The sequence below is a fragment of the Mustelus asterias genome, chromosome 20 (genome assembly GCF_964213995.1).
Source record: "Mustelus asterias chromosome 20, sMusAst1.hap1.1, whole genome shotgun sequence".
NCBI lineage: Eukaryota > Metazoa > Chordata > Chondrichthyes > Carcharhiniformes > Triakidae > Mustelus > Mustelus asterias.
The window spans coordinates 19,544,519-19,568,123 of record NC_135820.1 but is presented as its reverse complement, the minus strand read 5'-3'; positions in this window follow the sequence as shown (position 1 = coordinate 19,568,123).

The window sequence follows — 23,605 nt, the reverse complement described above, 5'->3', positions numbered from 1 at the left end:
TACTGTGTGTCCTTGATAGGTATGTCCCTGTCAGGCAGGGAGGGAATGGACGAGTGAGGGAACCATGGTTCACAAAAGAGGTGGAATGTCTTGTAAAAAGGAAGAGGGAAGCTTATGTAGGGATGAGGAAACAAGGTTCAGATGGCTCGATTGAGGGTTACAAGTTAGCAAGGAATGAGCTGGAAAAGGGGCTTAGGAGAGCTAGGAGGGGACATGAGAAGTCCTTGGCGGGTCGGATCAAGGAAAACCCCAAGGCTTTTTACTCTTATGTGAGGAATAAAAGAATGACCAGGGTGAGGTTAGGGCCAGTCAAGGACAGTAGTGGGAACTTGTGTATGGAGTCAGTAGAGATAGGAGAGGTGATGAATGAATACTTTTCTTCAGTGTTCACCAAGGAGAGGGGCCATGTTTTTGAGGAAGAGAAGGTGTTACAGGCTAATAGGCTGGAGGAAGTAGATGTCCGGAGGGAGGATGTACGAGCAGTTTTGAATAAACTGAAGGTCGATAAGTCCCCTGGGCCTGATGAAATATATCCTAGGATTCTTTGGGAGGCAAGGGATGAGATTGCAGAGCCTTTGGCTTTGATCTTTGGGTCCTCACTGTCCACGGGGATGGTGCCAGAGGACTGGAGAGTGGCGAATGTTGTTCCTCTGTTTAAGAAAGGGAATAGAAATGATCCTGGTAATTATAGACCGGTTAGTCTTACTTCAGTGGTTGGTAAGTTGATGGAAAAGGTCCTTAGGGATGGGATTTATGACCATTTAGAAAGATGCGGATTAATCCAGGATAGTCAGTGCGGATTCGTGAAGGGCAAGTTGTGCTGCACAAATTTGATAGAATTTTTTGAGGAGGTAACTAAGTGTGTTGATGAAGGTAGGGCAGTTGATGTCATATACATGGATTTTAGTAAGGCATTTGATAAGGTCCCCCATGGTCGGCTTATGATGAAGGTGTGGGATAGAGGGAAAGTTGGCCGATTGGATGGGTAACTGGCTATCTGATCGAAGACAGAGGGTGGTGATGGATGGAAAATTTTCGGACTGGAGGCAGGTTGCTAGCGGAGTGCCACAGGGATCAGTGCTTGGTCCTCTGCTATTTGTGATTTTTATTGATGACTTAGAGGAGGGGGCTGAAGGGTGGATCAGTAAATTTGCTGATGACACCAAGATTGGTGGAGTAGTGGATGAGGTGGAGGGCTGTTGTAGACTGCAAAGAGACATAGATAGGACGCAAAGCTGGGCTGAAAAATGGCAGATGGTGTTTAACCCTGATAAATGTGAGGTGATTCATTTTGGTAGGACAAATTTAAATGTGGATTACAGGGTCAAAGGTAGGGTTCTGAAGACTGTGGAGGAGCAGAGAGATCTTGGGGTCCATATCCACAGATCTCTAAAGGTTGCCACTCAAGTGGATAGAGCTGTGAAGAAGGCCTATAGTGTGTTAGCTTTTATTAACAGGAGTTAATAAAAGTTGGAGTTTAAGAGCCGTGGGGTTATGCTGCAACTGTACAGGACCTTGGTGAGACCACATTTGGAATATTGTGTGCAGTTCTGGTCACCTCACTATAAGAAGGATGTGGAAGGGCTGGAAAGAGTGCAAAGGAGATTTACCAGGATGCTGCCTGGTTTGGAGGGTAGGTCTTATGAGGAAAGGTTGAGGGAGCTAGGGCTGTTCTCTCTGGAGCGGAGGAGGTTGAGGGGAGACTTAATAGAGGTTTATAAAATGATGAAGGGGATAGATAGAGTGAATGTTCAAAGACTATTTCCTCGGGTGGATGGAGCTATTACAAGGGGGCATAACTATAGGGTTAGTGGTGGGAGATTTAGGAAGGATGTCCGAGGTAGGTTCTTTACTCAGAGAGTGGTTGGGGTGTGGAATGGACTGCCTGCAGTGATTGTGGAGTCAGACACTTTAGGAACATTTAAGCGGTTATTGGATAGGCACATGGAGCACACCAGGATGATAGGGAGTGGGATAGCTTGATCTTGGTTTCAGATAAAGCTCGGCACAACATCGTGGGCCGAAGGGCCTGTTCTGTGCTGTACTGTTCTATGTTCTATGAATATAGAAGTGGTTAGATAAGAAAGGTATTCGGACAAGAAAATAATTTTATAACAATTCCCAAATATAAAACAGGCAATTTGCACATTTCTTACTGTGATTCAGCAGTTAAAACCACAGCTCCATTCATTAAACACTGATTACTTTCCCTCTCCCAATCTCTGTGAATTTCCACAGCTCTTCCAGCACTCTGCAAATAACTACTCCTCATATGTGTGCCTAGGATGTGGGTCAGCTATTTAACTGCAAATAGCACCATAATCTAGCTCAATCCTATTCGTATCATCGTGCATAGTAAAGCAAAGTAACGATTAGTGACTGTGTTTTAAATGCGTAAGAATATAACAAATTAAAAGTGCAGATAATTTACACAGTGGCCTAACCCATAACTTGCCAAATGTCCAGCTGTCGGGTTTGTCTCCCGGCCTACCCTGAATCAGCTAGATTCAATAGTTAAGTGCTGTGATTGGCATTAAGACTCAAAGGGAAGAGGATCTGCCAGGTTCCTCACAGCTGATCCCTATAGAGAATGGTAGATGTCTGTGAACACTGCTGAAGGAATTGGCTTGTCTTTGAAACCATCCACATTCAAATAGTTTATGGCATTCAGCAAGGCTGAAGCATGACAAAGGAATGCAGATAGGGTCTGTAGTACCACGCCCAGAGAACACAGCACCTACAGGAGAGGGAATGGGACTCATGGAACTGACCTAGCACCCACAGGAGAGGGAGTGGGGCCCATGGAACTGTACCCCAGGACCCAGCACCCACAGGAGAGGGAGTGGGGCCCACAAAACTGTACCCCAGGACCCAGCACCTATAGGAGTGGGAGTGGGGCCCATGGAACTGTACCCCAGGACTCAACACCTACAGGAGAGGGAGTCTTAGAGAGGGTCTTTGACTGTGGTCTTTCCACATTAGAACTTTGCAGCAGCTACCCAAGCTTTGTTATGTCCCTCAGCACCTGGTGCTGGACCTTAGAATGGGCCAGTCTGCAACACTCAGCCATCAACAGCTCTTTGCACTGCAAGATCAACAGTTTTTATGACGTTTATCTTGGTCTTCATATCTGGGAACAATGCATTGAGCACATAAACCTGCCTCATAGCTGGGGATGAACCTCAACATCTCGGTACATTCCAGAAGGAAGTAGATAGCAGTGTTTTCCCCACCACAGCCACCTCCAGGGCAATGTGGGGAGTGGGTGAGACTCTGGGTGTGTAGGAAGAATCTGATGGGGCGTGCCCTTCTCACCACCAGCCAAGCTACGCCTTGGTTCTTGTTTGAAAGTTCCGGTGATGACACATTCTGCGCTGTGACTATCTTCTCAGGGAACCATCCGATAGGATCCACTATTTCTTTTTCCTGCAGGGTCTAGAGGAAGTTACATCCAAATCACTGCCTGATGATGGACTTGTGTACAAATGTGTCCATGAGGGGGAGGTGATGTAGCACAGTTCCACCCTTCACAGCACTGGGGCACATAGAACCTCAGTACATAGTGACACTTGGGTGTTTCTGTGCCTCGGGTCTACACACAGCTTCATGCAACTGTGTACAAAGGTGGCCATCAGGATGAGGGTGATTTTGGATATGTTTTCTCTCCTTGTCTAGAGCATTGTACATTGTTTCCCTGTATTCCATTTTAGACCTCAAGCTAAAGGGGAAAGTTGCTCGGGTGACCTCCATGGCACAGGAATAGTGTGCAGGCCAGAACGTTACCACATAAAAAATCACTGACTGTGTTGCATCTGGGTTCAGGACATCTCCTCAGGCTAGAGAGCACTTGGATTGGGAGGGAATGGATTCAGTTGCCACGATCCACTTCCCATGAAAATTCTCGAGTGGGAGATTATGGAGGGAAGTCCATAATCTCCCACTCGAGTTCCAAGAGCTAAATAAAAGCAAAATACTGCAGCTGCTGGAAATTTGGCATAAAGAGAGGAAATGCTGGAAAAACTCAGCAGGTCTGGCAGCATCAGCGGAGAGAGAGAGAAACAGAGTTAATGGCTGGAATCTTACCGCCCCGCCCTCCATGGGAATTGGAGCAGGCGAGGGGAGGGCATTGGGAAGGTCCATTGACCTCAGGTGGGATTTTACAGTTTTGGGGTGAGTGAGACCGTAAAATCCTGCCCAGTGTTTCCAGTCCAAAATGACACTTCTTTGGAACTGGTACCAAGTGATCCATAGATTGGTGTCAAGGAGGATTCTGGTGTCACGCGTGGAAGGAACACACTAATACCCAAATAGTCTCGATCTTTTACACAACAGTTGCTGCTAAAAATGTGTAAATTAGGTGGAAATGCTAAATTATCTCTTCGTGTTGCAAAATGTGAGATTAGATGGATTAGCCATGTGTTGGATTACAGGGATAGGGCAGGGGAGCGGGTCTGGATAAGATACTCTGATAGAGTCGGTGTAGACTTGATGGGCCAAAAGGCCTCTTCTGCACTGTAGGGATTATATGATTCTATGATTTACCCTACAATTGCCCCATCTCTGGTTCCCTGCGCTGTAGGGATTCGATCTGCACCTGGGTCTGGGCGGCACAGAGTGGTTTGCACTGCTGCCTCACAGTGCCAGAGACTCAGGTTCAATCCGGGCCTCGGGTCACTGTCTGTGGGGAGTTTGCATGTTCTCCCCACTTGTCTGCGTGGGTTTCCTCCGAGTGCTCCGGTTTCCTCCCACAGACCAAAGATGTGCTGGTCAGGTTGACTGGCCTTGCTAAAGTGACCCTAGTATCAGGGGGATTAGCGGGGTAAATCTTTGGGGCTACGGGAATAAGGCCTGGGTGGGATTGTGGTCGGTGCAGACTCGATGGGCTGAATGGCCTCCTTCTGTAATGTAGGGATTCGATGATTCCATTCTATGAAAGATACAGAAGGTTCCACGCCAATATCCTATGATCTACTGGAAGATCTTTTCAGCTCCCAGAATCAATTGAAATCAGGCGGGGAGCCCACTGGAAATGAGTGCTTCACTGGCATACAGAAAGACCACTTGCTCCAGGTCTGAGGTACTGGAAGATAAAGGAAGCATGGGTTTTGGGCGGGATGATGCCGAAATCTGTAGAGCCTCTGGGACTGAGTCAAGGCCTCCCACTGAAGACACAATTATCCTTCAGAAAGGAGCGTGGGCAATGTACCCCAGTTAGTCCACAGCTAGTCCCAAACTCCCCCGTTCACATTGCAAGCTCTCCTGCCGGAACAGTAGGGGATTCCGGGTTCGGGGCCAGAAGAATAAACAGCGAAAGATCCACTTGGAATCAATCAGTGAACCCATCTCACAGCAAACAGATGAATTTACCTGGAATTTTAATCTACTGAGAGAGCCGGGAACAAGTTTAATGAACAGCACTGCAAATCTGAAATTAATTATAAAAAAATCAATATCCGAATAACACGCAAATAATTAGAAATTATTAAGTAATCAATCAGAATAATTGTACATCAAAATTATTTATCTATACGGCTTTACAATATATATAAAACTAACAACAATATGCGCATGGAATATGTACTGTACAGATATCAGGTTTATATTCAGGATATATTTCCCCCTGCGTGTTCAGTGTTACCTAGAAATGAGTCTGAGATTTAAAATGGCAATACATAAACATTTTTATTTTATGTATTTGAATATGTTAAGTACATTTCTGCTCAACATTGAACAGGCGGTCATTGACCGTGGAAATATATCCCGAATATTTTTGGAGGCCTGTTCTGGTGTATTGGGTGGAATGTGACGGGCAGGTCGGTGAAGGAGACACCAGGATTAAACGGGCTGCTACCTGCTGGGTCAAAGCCTTCTCTGGGAGCCCAGGGAAAGCCGGGAGCCGTTTAGTGCTCTCTAAACCAACTGACAGAACCGGAATCACCAGAAAGCACGGAACGAATTTATGGCAATGCATTTCACCCCGAGGACAGTTTCAAGCGGTTTTTGTACATCTTATAATTAGATAGTAATTAACCATTCATTTTGCATTCTTTAAGTTCGTCATAAATCAATCAGAGCTGTACAGTAACTGTAATAAAAAGAGCATCAGGAAATATTGGCAGAAAAACTTAATATTTAGATTAATATAGCTATACATTAATCATTACAAATGTAGCATTACAATATGAAAATCATTTAATTAAGGGAAAATTAGGGTACAATATTTGTGAAATGATTGTAAGCATTATATAAATTTATTTGTTCAATGTTTTATATCAATATAGGCTGTCAAAATATGAATATAACATTAAATAGATTCATTCGAATATATATTTGAATATATTTATTCATTGTTATATTCTAATCTATGATATTTATGTTAGAAATGTAATTTGTTCTATTGATTTTATCTTTAGATGAGTAATACATTATAAAACACTACCACATTACACAGAACATGTTTAATTATTACAAAAATAAAATGTAACCGAAATATCTGATATCTGATTGAGAATACTATATTCGTTTGGTAATGCATATGACATAATGCAGCCAACACTGTAAATATATCGTGTAAACTATTAATTTATTGCAGAAAATTAAAGACTTGCATTTATTTAGAGTCTTTGGAGCCCAAAAATCGCTTCAAAATCAAGTTCTTTGTGAAACGTAGATGCTGTTGTAATGCAGGGAAACGCACAGCGAACTCCCACAACAGCAATGTGTAACTGACCAGGTAAGCTGTGATATCGATTGTGGGATATATATTGAGTGGGCCATTCAGCAGAATCCTGCTGCTCCAGAGGATACTTTACATTCAGCCGAGAGAGCAGAACAGCTCTCAGTGTAATGTCTGATCCGAAATCTCGCAGCTCCCACAGTGCCGCACTCCCTGGGGGTGGGTGTCAGTCACCCAGGCTTTGTGCTGATGTCTGGGGTGCGACTTGAACCCACATCCTCCCTCCTCACATGTGAGGCTGCCGCGGCTGCTGTGGATTGCAATATAATTTATTCTACTGTACTAAAATAATTCATCGGGATGTAATATGTTATATCACAACAATATGTTTATCATAATTAATTTTAATATCATTAATTTTAAAGCATTCATATAATTATTACCATCGTAACTTTTCAACCGGTTGAGGATACCGAGAGTAAAGTGCAATATGTTTCTGTCGCCTTTAATCTGGATTTGTGCTGAATCCTTTATAAACGTGTTGTTTATTTGCCTGGATTCGTTCATTTAAAGTTCCAGTATTTGCTTTAATTCAGATCCTGTGATTGTCCAAAATTGAGCCATCGCTCTGCACCAGTTTGGGCCTGTAGCCAGTTCTCCGACCGAATGGCCTCAGTCTGCTAACCTAAAACTGAGTCAACCTGAGACAACTGGCAGCCCCTGGCCTGAAGGGCCGCTTCTATATTACCCCACCGCTCTCTGGTATTTGTGGCGAACGGTGCCAATGTAAAACCTTAACTTGACTCCTCTGGGTTCTGTCGCCTTTATAAGTCCTGCCTAAAGTTTGGTTCCAGATATCGTTACACAATTAGCCCATCTATGAACTCATTAAATGTCATCCAATCATATGTTTTCATTAACAACCCGCCAATCATATTGATCAGCTGCCCATGGTTATTAGTTTCCTCCTATCTATATATTAGTTATAAACATGATTACTTTCACAGATTTTGCGGAGCTCAGAATGAAATTCGTTTAATTTTAATGATTGACTCGTTTCAGTAACAAATAATTGGATAAATCACATTGAGATGTGCCTTTCACCGCATATTCCTACTTTTAAAATTGATCAAGTATTGATTCACACAACTTACTTTAACACTCGCTTGTTCTGTACTCTGTGTTCTCTACAACACCGGCCTCTCAGTCCCCAGACTGTGAGAACAGTTTAGATGGTATCCCAAATCTCTCTAACAGTCCCATGTTAATCACGATAAATCCTCACATTAAATCGGAGGCCCGGCCACTGAGAATTCTCAACCAGTAGAAGAGCTTCTAGATTAAAGGGTACCTGCTGTATAATTTTTAAGTTTTCACACACCGATCTGTGTTTGTGCCCGGGTGTATGTGTGTGAGAGATTAATTCTCTACGCACTGTGTAAATTGCAATATTTTCTGTTTGGACACAAAAGATTACCAGCAGCAAACTTTCCAACGGCACAGGTTAGAGGGTCAAACCAACAGGGTAACCACTGAAAACATCACCGCCTCTCTCTTTAACTGGAACTGAGGAGAAATCACTCTCGGCTCTTCAATCTCTAGCTTTAGAGAACCACCAGTCCGGGATTGTGGACCTGGGATCATCAAAGTTCAGAAACTCGACAGACCCACCCAGGTGGGCTGGACAGTGCTCCGCGGTTCCCTTGCTGTGTGTGGCAGGGTCCACACCAGGCCAACAATCAGAGAAAATCCTTCCCAGGACTCAGGAGATTAGCGGGTGCAATCTGAGCTCTCAGTGATCTGAGGCACTTAGACTCCAGGCCCAGTGCCGGGTGGATGAATTTAGTGCGGGGGTTGCGGGCGGAGATGGGGGTGTGGTCAACACACTCTCATCGCAGAGCACAAGGACCCCTCTCAAAAGATTGGGTGTCTCTGACCCCATTTAAGGCCATTGTTTTCCGGGAACTCATTACTGTTGTTTCCAAAATTGCTTGTCCCTCCCGTAATCGCCTCCAGCCACAGGTCCCTCCGCGATATCTGAACTCCTCTAAATCTATCCCCAATTATAATCACTCTACCATTAGTTATTTACTAATGGGGCGTGGGTCTCGCTTGCCAGAGCAGCACCTAGTTGACTCTTGAGAAAGTGGTGGTGAGGTGCCTTTTTGAACTGCTGCAGTCCACGTAGTGTATGTGCTGTTAGGTAGGGAGCTCCAGGATTTTAACCCAGTGTATGTGCTGTTAGGTAGGGAGCTCCAGGATTTTAACCCAGTGTATGTGCTGTTAGGTAGGGAGCTCCAGGATTTTAACCCAGTGTATGTGCTGTTAGGTAGGGAGCTCCAGGATTTTAACCCAGTGTATGTGCTGTTAGGTAGGGAGCTCCAGGACTTTAACCCAGCGACAGTGAAGGAACAGTAATATATTTCCAAGTCAGGATGGTGAGTGACTTGGAGGGGAATCTGCAGGTGGTGGTGCTTTTTCAAAAATATGGTTTATTATTATCACATGTATTGGGATCCAGTGAAGCGTATTGTTTCTTGCGCGTTATACCGACAAAACACACTGTTCATAGAGTACACAGGAGAGAAGGAAAAGAGAGTGCAGAATATAGTGTTCCCAGATATCTGCTGCCCTTGTCCTTCTAGATGATAGTGGTGATGGATTTGGAAGGTAATTAGTTCCCTACATCCCACCATTCCCCTCCCTTCCTCCTATTTAACAGACTCCTTAAAATCTAACTCTTTGATCAAGTTTGTGATCACCAGGAGATATCTCCTGATGTGGCTCAGTCGTTGTTAGAATGTTCTTGTCAGACCAATCATTCCATTACTGCCGCTATATAATTCTGACCAGTGGATCTCTGGTCATTGTCAATGGTAAGTGAGTGTCTGAAGGGTCAGTGAATCAAGTCTGAATCCACCCGGGAAGTGAGTCTGAGGATTTATCCTGGGACTGGGATTTATCCGCAATGGGGTCGTGGATATGTTGGGGTAAGATTCTCTGGGCAATTTACACTCCTTTAAGGGATTCAGGCAGTGGGCTCTGGGCCCTTTTCTCGGAAGCTGCTCATTGCCCAGGAGACTGGCCTCAGACCAATTAGGGTCCATGCCTCCTGCTTCCTCCCTGAGGTTGGCCAAGATCAGCCACCGGCCTGGGGGTGAGGTCACACGGCCAGCCTCTGTTTTTTCAACTGCTTAGCTGGGGGCGATATCTTGCAACACTTCTCATTACCTTCTCATCAAGAAGACAGCTCTGAACCAGTAACCTCAGAGAGTGCTGCTGACTGGAGAGAAGTAACTTACCGGGACAGAGTATGACAACGAGATAGGGAGGCAGCAGCCAGTGAGAATGGTGAAGGCAAGAAGATCCAGAGAGAAATGGAGGTAATGAGCGAGTGACAGAAAAAAAGATTGAGGGAGGGACACAGAGAATGAAAGAGAGGTAGAGATTGAGATCTTCTGACACAAGCTGTGCTCAAAATAAAAAAAATGGATTTGATTTATTGTCACATATACTAGGATACAGTGGAAAGTATCGTTTCTTGCGCGCAAAACATACCGTTCATAGAGTACACACAGGGGAGAAGGAAAGGAGAGGGTGCAGAATATATTATTACAGTCGAAGGTAGGGTGTAGAGAAAAAACAGCTAAATATAAGGTAGGAAACAGAAAATGCTGGCAAGCTCCTGCAAGTTTGGCGGCACCTGTTAACAAGAATGAATGCTTTAATGATGTTGGTGTTTAATCTCTAATATTCCAATGGGAATGTTTGGTTTCCTCTGGCGAGTCTCTGTTTACCCTCAGTTCCCATTGAGGAGAATGAGTGTGAATTTGCAGGAGGAATGTGCCTGACTAACAAAGGCCAAGCGCCGGTCCTTTAACGGGATTGAAAGGCAGAGGAGTGGAAACAAAAGGGTGAGCAGCAGGGGAGAGGAGCCGTGTCTGTACAACTGGAGACTCTTTCTCAGGTAAATGATTGAGGTGGGTCTGGCTGAGGTGCGCAGGCGCATGCCTGTCCCAGGTCCACACAGTGCAGGTTGCAATCCCAGTGAAAGCTGGATTGTATTCACTGGCTCCTCCACGTTGCAGCAGCGAGCCAGCATGTCCTTACTGGGGAAAATCAGCGATTGGCAGGTACGTGGAGTCCAGGCCCATACAGACTTACTGCCATCAGGGACTTGGCTCTGAATTCCGTGGGAGGTGGGATTGTGCAGGGGGAGGGATCCATTTAAACTTTTAATTCACTCGCTGTCTTGTTTTGCATTCAGAGGGCGGGGGGGGGGGGGGGGTTCAGTTTTCCAAGAGGAGATTGCTATCGAGTTGTGCTGGTTGTACAGTCAGCAATGGCACGGGCTGTGACCCAGGGGAGGGTTTGGATGGGTGCCCCGGATCCCAGAGCGTGCCCCAGTCCCCCCTGAGAGGGGGCTGCTGTGAACATCGGGCGCTTCAGCCTCATCCAGGCTCTCTCTGCACAACAGCTGGGGACTGAGACCCAACACCCCCGGTGCTGGGTGCGCGCTCAATGAAGATGTTGAAGAAAATCCTGCATTTGTCTAGCGCCCCTCACTAGCGGCGGTGGCCCGGAGCGCTGCACAGCCAATGATTGAAATGTAGTCCCTGTTTGTAATTATCAATGCTCCCAGGTCCTATCTCACCACAGCAAGCTACAATTGGCGGACTAGCTGGGAACTGGGAGAACCCTGTGAACAGGATCTGGTCATATAGAACTAGCGTGGGACCCCCAGCTAGCAACACACAAAGCCAGCTTCCTCAACTTTTAAACAACCCAGTGTTGACAAGGCCAGGAGGAGTCGGGGGGTATGCATCTTCCACCATATTTACAGCCAGCATCGTGTCATTTAGCAATTTTCTAATTAGTATTAGCCTCGGTAACTCGGGGGCGCTGGAGGTTCCAATGTAAACTATAGACTTCTGACAAAACTCTCTGCAAGGGAAGTCACTGTCAGCGCGAGCAACTAGCTGATATGTTGTGTAAACTACATCAGACGAAACGCTGATATGTAACATTGCCTAGACGGTTAGTTTTTTAATAAATTAATTGCAAAGTGGGCTGGCTCTCCCAGTGTTTAGCTGTCCAGTCACATTTCCATCTATACGGGTTCCCATTTAGCAGGTTTGAGAATCATTGCAGGCAAGGCCGGAGGTATTCGTTTAACACAAGTGATCATGAAGCGGGCTGCAGAGTTTTGTATTTAATGTACTTCGCTGTGTTTAACAGAAACCCCAGTGATCTCGGGTCAGCTCTGAAACATTCACACGAGTTAGAAATGTGTGAGAGGGACACTGAGTTTCACTAATCATCATTTCACTGTTCCATGTCAGAGGCTGCTTTGAAATCAATCTTATATCCAAACTTAAGAACATCAGAGAAAGGACAGTTTTAGACACTGTTATATAATCTTTCTATACTGTTTGCTGCTCCCGCCTTCAAGCCCACAGCAGCTGGACACAGGGAGATCACAGTGAGGATAATTTAGGGGTTAAAAATCCCAAAACGATGAGACACTGGTTTGTTGAGTCAGATGGCAATAGGAAGATTTTTGTCAGTCAACAACATTTGCAGTGTCCGTTGCCTTTGACTGAAAGCGGGAGTGACCGCTGCTTTCCATTTCAATTCCTTCGGCACAATGTTTCCCTGAGGTAAAACCTTCAGCGCAACACATCGGACACAGTGTGACTGGCCAGGGTTGAATCATTACAGAGGCCGGCCAGTCAAGAATGTACGGTAACTCAACAAACACTTGAACCATCTCAACTGGCCTTCAGTTACAGACGGGATTTTAACTGTGGAGGAGGGTTTTTTTGGGGTAGGGGAAGTGGGGGGTGCGGGGGTGCGTTAGGGGGTCTGTGATAGCTGTCCAGTCACATTTCCATCTATTCGGGAGTGTCATGAAATAGATATATTTAAAAAAAGAGGCAGGGGTTTAACTCGACTAAGGATTCATTATCATCACAGACTAAGAAAGAGCGGGTTGGTGGCAGGTGACTGCAGAAGGAGGTCACGACATGCAACTTCCCCACGTTTCGGGCCGTTCCCTGCACTGAGTGGGTTTGAGTGAAGTGAAGGATATAATAATCCCACAAATAATATAAGAATTCAGGAGAAAGATTGTCAGCATTAGGGCCAGTGCGGAAGTTTGGGAAAACGTGTTTGCTAATACAAACTGACAGGTTTAAACCCAACCCCCCCCCCCCCCCCCCGCCTCCCCCGCTCCCCCAAAGAAATCATATTTCGTCCAGTTACATTCGGTATATAATTAGATATCGAATTGCCCTGCTACAAGTTATATGTTAAGGAAATCCATTCGGAGTCTTTAAATTCCTGGTTATTATTGTGACCGGAATCCATTATTTGAACAAGCGGAAAGCGATTTAATGAAAACTTTGGGAATGGATTGGATATTTACCGGGAAAATAAAAAAAAGGTAACGTTATGGGGAATAAGAAGGGAATGTGGAACAAATTCAACAGTTTTTTTCCCCAATGTGCTGTCACAGGCACGTTGGGCCGAATGGCCTCCCGTGCTGCTTGGCTTTATGAGATAGGTAGATATACCATCACGTTCGAATCTCAAATTAAATTATCGATATTGCATTCCTCTACCCGCCCTGCTTCTATAACTCTAAACCTTAGTTTTTGCCCCGGCGTCAATAGCATTTTGGGGAATGACCCAGGTTCCTACCATGTGGAAAACCTTCCTGACTGTCCTTATCCTAAATTATCCCAATCTAATTTTAACCCCATGCTCTCCCCGTCAGAAGAAATAATTTCTCTCCCCGTCAGCATCTTTTAATCGCTTAAAAAACCTCAACAAATATTTTGTTCAGGAGAGTATTAATAACTGCAGAGGGAACTCTGTGAGACCTCATGTCTAGGCCACACTGAAATATAAATATAACAATCTGCTACAGTGTAGAGTCTTAACATGTACAATATTATGAAATCTCACAATATACCACAGTACCGTATGCTATACTGTAATATGACATTCAATACAGCGCAATAGAACCAGTCCAATGTTATATAATAGAATAGACCCCTATAATATAAACTTACAAATTGTGTTTCATAATTCACAATTAATTATACAGTAAACCTTGCCTATGTCACTTGTCCTCACAATTTAACCTTTTTGGCCCTGGTGTCATCTGTTAAGACTAATATCTCCTCCCTGAGGTACAGTCTCCAGGTGAGCTCATTCCGGCTGCAACTTGCTTTTTTGAGTGTTCCAAGCCTTTCGGGAAATTCGTCCTGTTAATGACCGCTGTGCCCATCTGTCCCCTACCAGCCGCATTAAGGTGGACGCAGATACACACACACAACACACACAGAGGCAGGCCAGTACAACAAGGGCAGCGACAAACTATTGTGTGTGTAAGAAAGAGCAGACGTCCAGGTGACGGGAACAGAAACTAAAGCCCTGGAACGAATAAGTGACCCTCACCCGCCTGTCCCAGTTTCCCTTCTAGAAATAGACTGAAGGATTGCCAACATTCACGCTGAGCGGGATCCTGACAGCACCACCGAAACGCCCGGACACGGTGCATGCTGTTGTGTTAGTGTTTTAAAACGATTTGTTTAAGAGGACACCATTTAAAATATTCCCATTATTGGGGTATGAATGGGGAAAAGGTAGCCAGGAATTGCAACTAATCCCCCTCCCCATCCCCCGTTCAGATCTAGGAATTGGGACAGGTACATCCCTTTCTTGGTCTATTTTGTTGGATACATTTGGGAAGCCGTGTGTCAGTGGCTGTCTTTAACTGGACACTGGTGTGTTTTCCAGCGGGTCAATGCAAGCGCAGGTTTGTGAGTTCCTCTGTCCTGCTGACATCCATTACGTAAAGTTTATTTATTAGTGTCACAAGTAGCCTTACATTAACACTGCAATGAAGTTGCTGTGAAAATCCTCTAGTCGCCACACTCCGACTCCTGTTCGGGTTCACTGGGGGAGAACTTAGCACGGCCAATGCACCTAACCAGCACATTTTTCGGACTGCGGGACTCCAGAGCACCCAGAGGAAACCCACGCAGACACCAGGAGAACTCGAGCTTTTATTTGATTTGATTTATTATTGTCACCTGTATTACCATTCAGTGAAAAGTATTGTTTCTTGCGCGCTATACAGACAAAACATACCGTTCATAGAGAAGGAAACGAGAGTTTTTTAGGCGAAATCCCTCACCCCCATTTTTCATACTGATGCTGGAGTTCTGCTATTAGTCGGGATGTCATGGTGATATTCCTTGTTAAGTAGCGGAGACAGGGATTTTATCCACTGTAAATGTTAATTTGCACACAATGTTAATTTGCACAGAGGATTCGAGTCTTTTCAAAAGGGTGGATTTCAATCCCTGAAAAACCCACGCAAGAACCTGTGAATCTGCCCTGCATTTCAAATGGGGTTCCCCAGCGGGGGCAATGCCGCCAGTTAACACCTCACCCTCCCCAGCAGAAATGGTAATGAGAGCTATTGTGGAGGAGGGCGAGTCTCTGGCTATTGGTAAATCCAGAGAGTTGAATTCAGCCAGTCCTCGAGTTTTCACAGGGCGTTTATTAGCCGCTTGGCTGCGCTCGCTTTAAACGTTGAGTTGCAGTAATGTTTTCCCAAGTTTCTGAACACATTGCCGCTAATGGCGACGAAGCCCTAACGATGTGTTGTCATATCCAGATACAATAGCCATGTTGTGAAAGCGCAGCTGATATTTTGTCCCACCAAGCACCTTTTAATGTGTAGAAGAGAGAATTAATAACTCAGAGGAAACCATGAGATCTCAGTGTAGTCACCCATGTCTAGGCCACGATGCGATATAAATATAACAATCTGATACAGTGTAGAGTCTTAACATGTGCATTATTAACTCTAACAATATACCACAGCACCCGATGATATACTGTAATATAACATTCAATTACAGTGCAATACAACCAGTCCAATGTTATATAATAGAATAGACCTCGACAATATAAACTTACACTTTCAGAATTCACAATATACTCTCATATCATAATAAGATAAAAGCGAATGTTGGAAGTGTGAAATAAAGTCAGGAGACGCACAGGCGGACTGGCAGCACCTGGAGTTCCCAGCAGAGTCAGACGGACTCCACTCTGTTTCTCTCTCAGATGCTGCCAGACCCGCTGGGCTTTTCCAGCACTTTCTGGTTTTGTTAGTCATAGCGTATTTTGCAACACAATATAAGAATGCTACATGCATACGTATGTGTGTATACATCAATTTAGTATGTTAAGAATTACAATACACCAACCGGCAGATATTTGAAGTGTAAAAGGAAAATTGCCAAGAGGTATTATATCCGCTTATATGGCAATTATACCAGCGCGTACAGGACCTCCACCAGAAATTATGAGTTTAAAGAAATTACACTAGCTTGTGTGGGAATTATACCAGGAATTATACTAGTTTGTATGGGAATTATACCAGGAATTATACTAATTTGTGTGGGAACGATAACAGGGATTATAACAATTTGCATAGGAATTCGGGTTCAATGAAGCGAAGGGTCTAGCGCACTGGGTGCTTCTGACTGGAAGAGGAGGTTAAAGAGGGATGTAATGGAGGTTTGAAAAAATGATCAGCTACATAACCAAGGTACTGCTGCCGAGTGGGGCCGAGGGTTGTGATTGAGGAAAGGAAGGGAGAGTATAGAAAACGAGTTTACACACAGCCGGCTGTTTCTGTACGCGGTTATTTCGAGGCAAGTGATTAGAATCGAATTTAAAATTACTTGGAGGACTGTTTGGAAATGGAGTATAAAAAGACGGGAAAGAGGCTGGGAAACAGGCGGTAATCCCAGCTGGAGAGTTAGCACAGACAATAATTAGTGGGGCCGAATGTCCGCTACTGTTCACTGCTGTTTCTCGATGGTAATGACAGGATTATGTGGCACTGTAGGTCAGCTAAGCAGGATTGATCCCGGATTGCTAAAACATGTTATCGAGAACAAACAATAAACTGTTCATTGAGAATCTGTCAACAATTCTGAAAAAAAAATCAACTGTAAACCTGTCATTAAAAATCAGTGCGGCGAATCGGTTTGAGAGAGAAACAGAATTCTTACAGATACACACTGGGGACAGCAAGCCCGTCTCCATTCAGCACCTGGCCCATAGTGCACTCAGCAAGGGTGACTGCTCGACACGTTTCAATCTGTCTGTTTCGCGCGAATTTCAGGCTAAGGATTGTCAGCAAGACTCAGACTGCGAGCTGATCCTGTCACTCAGTCACTGTGTATTACAGGAAATAAGGGAAAGTGGGGGAAACTCAGAGAGAGGCTGGGAATTCTTGTTGGAGCGCGGCAGAATCCTGAGAGAGAGACTGAATAAACCTCTTAATGACCGGGAAATACATCTCAAATTCTAATAATCCATTTTAAATAAATAAAGCTAACAGCACACGAGAGAGAGAGAGATTGAAGGAGAAACAGTGAGAAGGTGGGGTGGGGGGAGGGGGGGGGGGGCGGTGAGAGAGAGAGATTGAAAGAGAGAGATTGAGAGAAGCAGCGAGACTGATACAGAGAGAGAGATTGAAAGGCAGAGCGAGATCCGGAGAGATAGAGATAAAGACGAAGTGAGTGAGAGGCAGAGAGAGATTGGCAGAAAGAGAGACACATTGGAACAGAGAGATTGAGAGACAGAGAGATTGAGAAACAGAGATAGAGAGATTGAGAGGAAAAGAGACAGAGATTGAGAGAGAGACAGATTGAGAGAGATTGTGAGGGAGTGAGACAGAGATTGAGAAACAGTGAGATGGAGAGAGGCGGAGACAGAGGGAGAGGGAGAGAGATTGGTAGAGTGACAGAGATTGAGGGAGACAGAGATTGAGAGACAGAAGTGAGAGAGATTGAGAGAGGCGGAGACAGAGAGATAGAGACAGAGAGAAAGATGCAGAGGGAGAGTGAGAGAGAGATTGAGAGAGGGGCAGAGAGAGCGATTCCACTCTGTGGTCGCCTGCGGTCAATCGCATTGCCCGGAGGAGCGGGACTGTAACCTGATTCCTACCTGGAGCCCGAATCCAATTTCTATCCTCAGTTGCGAGGTGAGTCTCTCGCCTTCTGTCCCCTCCTCTTTTAAGAAAATCCTGAAGAAATATTAAACGCCACTTGTGAGTCTTTTGCAGTGTGTGGTTGACCTTTGGGGGACAGAGCGAGGCTCGGGAAAACTGGCTCGGATATTTCACCGCCTGTTTTCAGGCGGGAGGAGGGGACATGAAGCTTTCTTTCTGATGGATTTCCCGTTTACTTTATTCTCCCAGTTTATCCAATGACGCGGAGTTACATTTCATCAAATCTAACAGGCCGGACACCAACTGTCAGGAGGTGAGAATTGCCCGAGGCTGGCAGAGTCCCCAGTAAACATGTCGAGTTTTTTTGTGATGCAAAAAAGGGAGTAAAAAGTGACTGATGAAGAATTGGAACCTTTGCTCGTGAGGCTCAGAGAAGAATTGTACCTGGGTCACTGGGTGATGTGTGAGTGCTGAGATTGGCAGGGAGAGGGGCTGAACAGTGCCGAGAGGTAGATTATTGTGGCTCAGAGGGCCTCCTGGGTCTGCAGGACATGCGCCCAGAGGTGTGTAACTAGGGAGAGAGAACTGATTGAGAGTACTGTTGCGAAGTTGAGTAGAGTAATTGTAGATTGGTGTTTGTAAAAGTGTAAAATGTGAGAGAGAAAACATTGCATGGTCCCTTCAAAAGGTGGTGCTTTTTCTGTGCTTAGAAAGTTAAAAAATGCAAGTACATAAGGAGTCCCAGACTGAAACATTTGTATCAGAAGGCCAAGCAGTAGGGTTACCAAGGTTTTTAGGCTTTTTGATTTTTTTAAATTCAGCCAATCAATTTGATTTAGTTATTATTGTCACATGTATTAATATACAGTGAAAAGTATTATTTCTTGCATGCTATACAGACAGAGCATACCGTTCATAGAGAAGGAAACAAGAGAGTGCAGAATGTAGTGTTACAGTCATAGTTAGGGTGCAGAGAAAGATCAACTTAATGCAAGTGAAGTCCATTCAAAGTCTGACAGCAGCAGGGAAGAAGCTGTTTTTGAGTCGGGTGGTATGTGACCTCAGACTTTTGTATCTTTTTCCCGATGGAAGAAGGTGGAAGAGAAAATGACCGGGGTGTGTGGGGTCCTTAATTATGTTGGCTGCTTTGCCGAGGCAGCGGGAAGTGTAGACAGAGTTAATGGATGGGAAGCTGGTTTGCGTGATGGATTGGGCTACATTCATGACCGCTTGGGCAGAATGGTAGCATAGTGGTTAGCACTGCTGCTTCACAGCTCCAGGGACCTGGGTTCAATTCCCGGCTCGGGTCACTGTCAGTGTGGAGTTTGCACATTCTCCCCGTGTCTGTGTGGGTTTCCTCCAGGTGCTCCGGTTTCCTCCCACAGTTCAAAGATGTGCGGGTTAGGTTGATTGGCCAAGCTAAATTGCCCTTAGTGTCCCGGGATGCGTGGATTAGTGGGTAAATATGAGGGTTAGAGGGATTAGCAGGTAAATGTGTAGGGATATGGGGATAGGGCCCAGGTGGGATTGTTGTCGGTGCAGACTCGATGGGCCGAATGGCCTCTTTCTGCACTGTAGGGTTTCTATGGTTTTTGTAGTTTCTTGTGGTCTTGGGCAGAGCAGAAGCCATACCAAGCTGTGATACAACCATGAAGAGTGCTTTCTATGGTGCATCTGTAAAAGTTGGTGAGAGTCATAGCTGACATGCCAAATTTCCTTAGTGTTCTGAGAAAGTATAGGTGCTAGTGAACTTTCTTAACTATAGTGTCAGCATGGGGGGATCAGGACAGGTTGTTGGTGATCTGGACACCTAAAAACTTGAAGCTCTCGACCCTTTCTACTTCATCCCCATTGATGTAGACAGGGGCATGTTCTTCTTTATGCTTCCTGAAGTCGATGACAATCTCCTTTGTTTTGTTGACATTGAGGGAGAGATTATTGTTGCTGCACCAGTTCACCAGATTCTCTATCTCTTTACTGTACTCTGTCTCATCATTGTTTGAGATCCGACCCACTACGGTGGTGTCGTCAGCAAACTTGAAAATCAAATTGGAGGGGAATTTGGCCACACAGTCATAGGTGTATAAGGAGCATAGTAGGGGGCTGAGAACACAGCCTCGTGGGGCACCGGTGTTGAGGATGATCATGGAGGAGGTGTTGTTGCCTCACCTTACTGATTGTGGTCTGTGAGTTAGGAAGTTCAGGATCCAGTTGCAGAGGGAGGTGTCGAGGCCCAGGCCATGGAGTTTGGAGATGAGTTTCATGGGAATAATAGTGTTGAAGGCTGAGCTGTAGTCAATAAATAAGAGTCTGACATAGGTGTCCTTGTTATCTAGGTGTTCCAGGGTTGAGTGCAGAGCCAGGGAAATGGCATCTGCTGTGGACCTGTTGTGGTGGTTGGCAAACTGTAGTGGATCCAGGTAGTCCGGGAGGCTGGAATTGATTTGTGCCATGAATAACCTTTCGAAGCACTTCATAATGATGGATGTCAGAACCACTGGCTGATAGTCATTAAGGCACGCTGCTTGCTTTTTCTTAGGTACAGGGGTGATGGTCATCTTCTTGAAGCAGATAGGGACCTCAGATTGTTGTAAAGAGAGGTTGAAGATGTCTGTGAATATCTCTGCCAGCCGATCCGTGCAGAATCTGAGTGCTCATCCGGGTACCCCATCCGGGCCAGTCGCTTTCTGTGGGTTGACCTTCAAGAAAACTGTTCTGACATCTGCAATGGTGACCCTGGATACAGGTTAATCCAGGGCTTCCGGGGTGGAGGGCATACTCTCGCTGACCTCTTGCTCAAAACGGGCGTAGAATGCATTGAGCTCATCAGGGAGGGGTGCGTTGGAGCCAGCGATTTTACATGCTTTCATCTTGTAGCCTGTTATATCTTGCAGACCTTGCCATAGTCGGCTGGGTCAGTGCGGCTAGTCTGGGACTCTAGCTTGGTCCGGTATTGTCTTTTGGCATCTTTGATGCATCTCTTTAGATCGTATCTGGTTTTCTTGTATAGGTCAGTGTCGCCTGACTTGAACACCTCAGACCTGGACTTCAGCAAGCAGCGGATATTCCTGTTCATCCATGGTTTCTGGTTGGGGAATACACAGATTTGCTTCAATTTGATCTCGGCACTTAGATATCAAGAATCTATTAAATTTAAATTTGATGGTGTTGACAACCTAGGACCAATTATATTGTGGGGGATATTGATATGTCATCACAGGTCTAAAAGAAGGGACAAAAACAAAGAACAACTGCCATTTTCCATAGCTCACAATTATTAGCTCAAAGCCTCATCTCGATAGAAAAAGTATCAAAAAAGAAAGAAGTTCCACGGAGAAGAATCAACAGAAAAGACCCAGAATATTCCAGAAGACGCAAAACCTGGTTGTAATTTAGAGAGTGACTAAAATTCTTTTTTTTTGTTAATAAGTCAGAATTGTGTTTATCTGAACAGCATTCCATTAGAATCATGTTTTATTCAGTTTGTTAAGAGTTTAGTTAACTTGTTCACTGTTAGTTAGATAAATAAATTGTTACTTGTTGATTTTAGAGAAAGAGTGTCAGAGAATTATTTTGATTTAACCTTAAAAAGTTGCTGAAGAGCAGATCATACCACTTCACACTCACATTTTACAGATTATAGGGTGAGGTACTCCTCTTTAAGTGGTTAGGTGTTAGTTCTCAGAGGAGTGATCCACCTCAGCTTTATAACAAATTGGGGGCTTGTGTCCAGGATTTCAACAGTCCTCGATCTTTAAATAAATTTTAAGTGAGAAGTGGGACACTCACTTTTATAGACTATAGGGTGAGGTAGTCCTCTTTGAGTGGTTAGGTGTACGTTCTCAGAGGGCGATCTACCTCTGCTTTATAACAGTACTAATTCTCATTCAGCAAAGTCCAGCTACAAACTGCACCCCTTCATAAGATTATTCCTACTGACTGTGTGATGTTCTGAGGGAAACAGTTTTAAATCACTTTTGCAAAAATGGAAAACTATGCTCCAAAAATATGGTCCATATTTCAGTGGCACTGCACTAGAGTGGGAGTGCTGTAGACCCAGGCTCAGAATGAGAGAGTTCCTCATGGGATTGATAAATTAAACGTAGACTAAATGTTTCCTCTTCTGGGGAAATCTCAAGCAAGAGGTCACAGGTATAAGTTGCGCGGTGGTAGACTTAAAACTGAGATGAAGAGGAACTACTTCTCGCAGAGGGTGGTGAATTTATGGAACTCACTGTCCCATAACATGGTGGAGTCTGAATTATTGAATGGTTTCATGAAGGAGATAGATTAAAAAAAGAGGGTTAAGGGCATGTGGGGACCAAATGAGGAGGTGGATTTGAGACCAGGGAGAGACCAGCCAAACTCTGATTGAAAGGCGGAGCAGGCTCGAAGAGCTGAATTTGCCTACTTTTGTTTCTGGTTCCTATGTTCACAAGTTCTCATCCTGAAATGAGAGAGTTCCTCATGTTCCTCACTCGCAAATGAGAGTTCCTCAGGGCCCTCAGTCTGAAATGAGGGAGTGATCCTCATGATCCTCACTCTGAAATGAGGGAGTGATCCTCATGGCCCTCACTCTGAAATGAGGGAGTGCTCCTCATGGTCCTCACTCTGAAATGAGGGAGTGATCCTCATGGCCTTCACTCTGAAATGAGAGAGTGATCCTCATGATCCTCACTCTGAAATGAGGGAGTGATCCTCATGGCCTTCACTCTGAAATGAGGGAGTGATCCTCATGTTCCTCACTCTGAAATGAGGGAGTGATCCTCATGGTCCTCACTCTGAAATGAGGGAGTGATCCCATGGTCTTCACTCTGAAATGAGGGAGTGATCCTCATGGTCTTCACTCTGAAATGAGGGAGTGATCCTCACTCTGAAATGAGGGAGTGATCCTCATGTTCCTCACTCTGAAATGAGGGAGTGATCCTCATGATCCTCACTCTGAAATGAGGGGTGATCCTCATGTTCCTCACTCTGAAATGAGGGAGTGATCCTCATGGCCTTTACTCTGAAATGAGGGAGTGATCCTCATGATCCTCCCTCATTTCAGAGTGAGGAACATGAGGATCACTCCCTCATTTCAGAGTGATCCTCACTCTGAAATGAGGGAGTGATCCTCACTCTGAAATGAGGGAGTGATCCTCATGTTCCTCACTCTGAAATGAGGGGGTGATCCTCGTGGTCTTCACTCTGAACTGACAGAGTGATCCTCACTCTGAAATGAGGGAGTGATCCTCATGGTCCTCACTCTGAAATGAGGGAGTGATCCCATGGTCTTCACTCTGAAATGAGGGAGTGATCCTCATGTTCCTCACTCTGAAATGAGGGCGTGATCCTCACTCTGAAATGAGGGAGTGATCCTCATGGTCCTCACTCTGAAATGAGGGAGTGATCCCATGGTCTTCACTCTGAAATGAGGGAGTGATCCTCATGGTCTTCACTCTGAAATGAGGGAGTGATCCTCACTCTGAAATGAGGGAGTGATCCTCATGTTCCTCACTCTGAAATGAGGGAGTGATCCTCATGGCCTTCACTCTGAAATGAGGGAGTGATCCTCACTCTGAAATGAGGGAGTGATCCTCCTGATCCTCACTCTGAAATGAGGGAGTGATCCTCATGATCCTCACTCTGAAATGAGGGGTGATCCTCATGTTCCTCACTCTGAAATGAGGGAGTGATCCTCATGGCCTTTACTCTGAAATGAGGGAGTGATCCTCATGATCCTCCCTCATTTCAGAGTGAGGAACATGAGGATCACTCCCTCATTTCAGAGTGATCCTCACTCTGAAATGAGGGAGTGATCCTCACTCTGAAATGAGGGAGTGATCCTCATGTTCCTCACTCTGAAATGAGGGGGTGATCCTCGTGGTCTTCACTCTGAA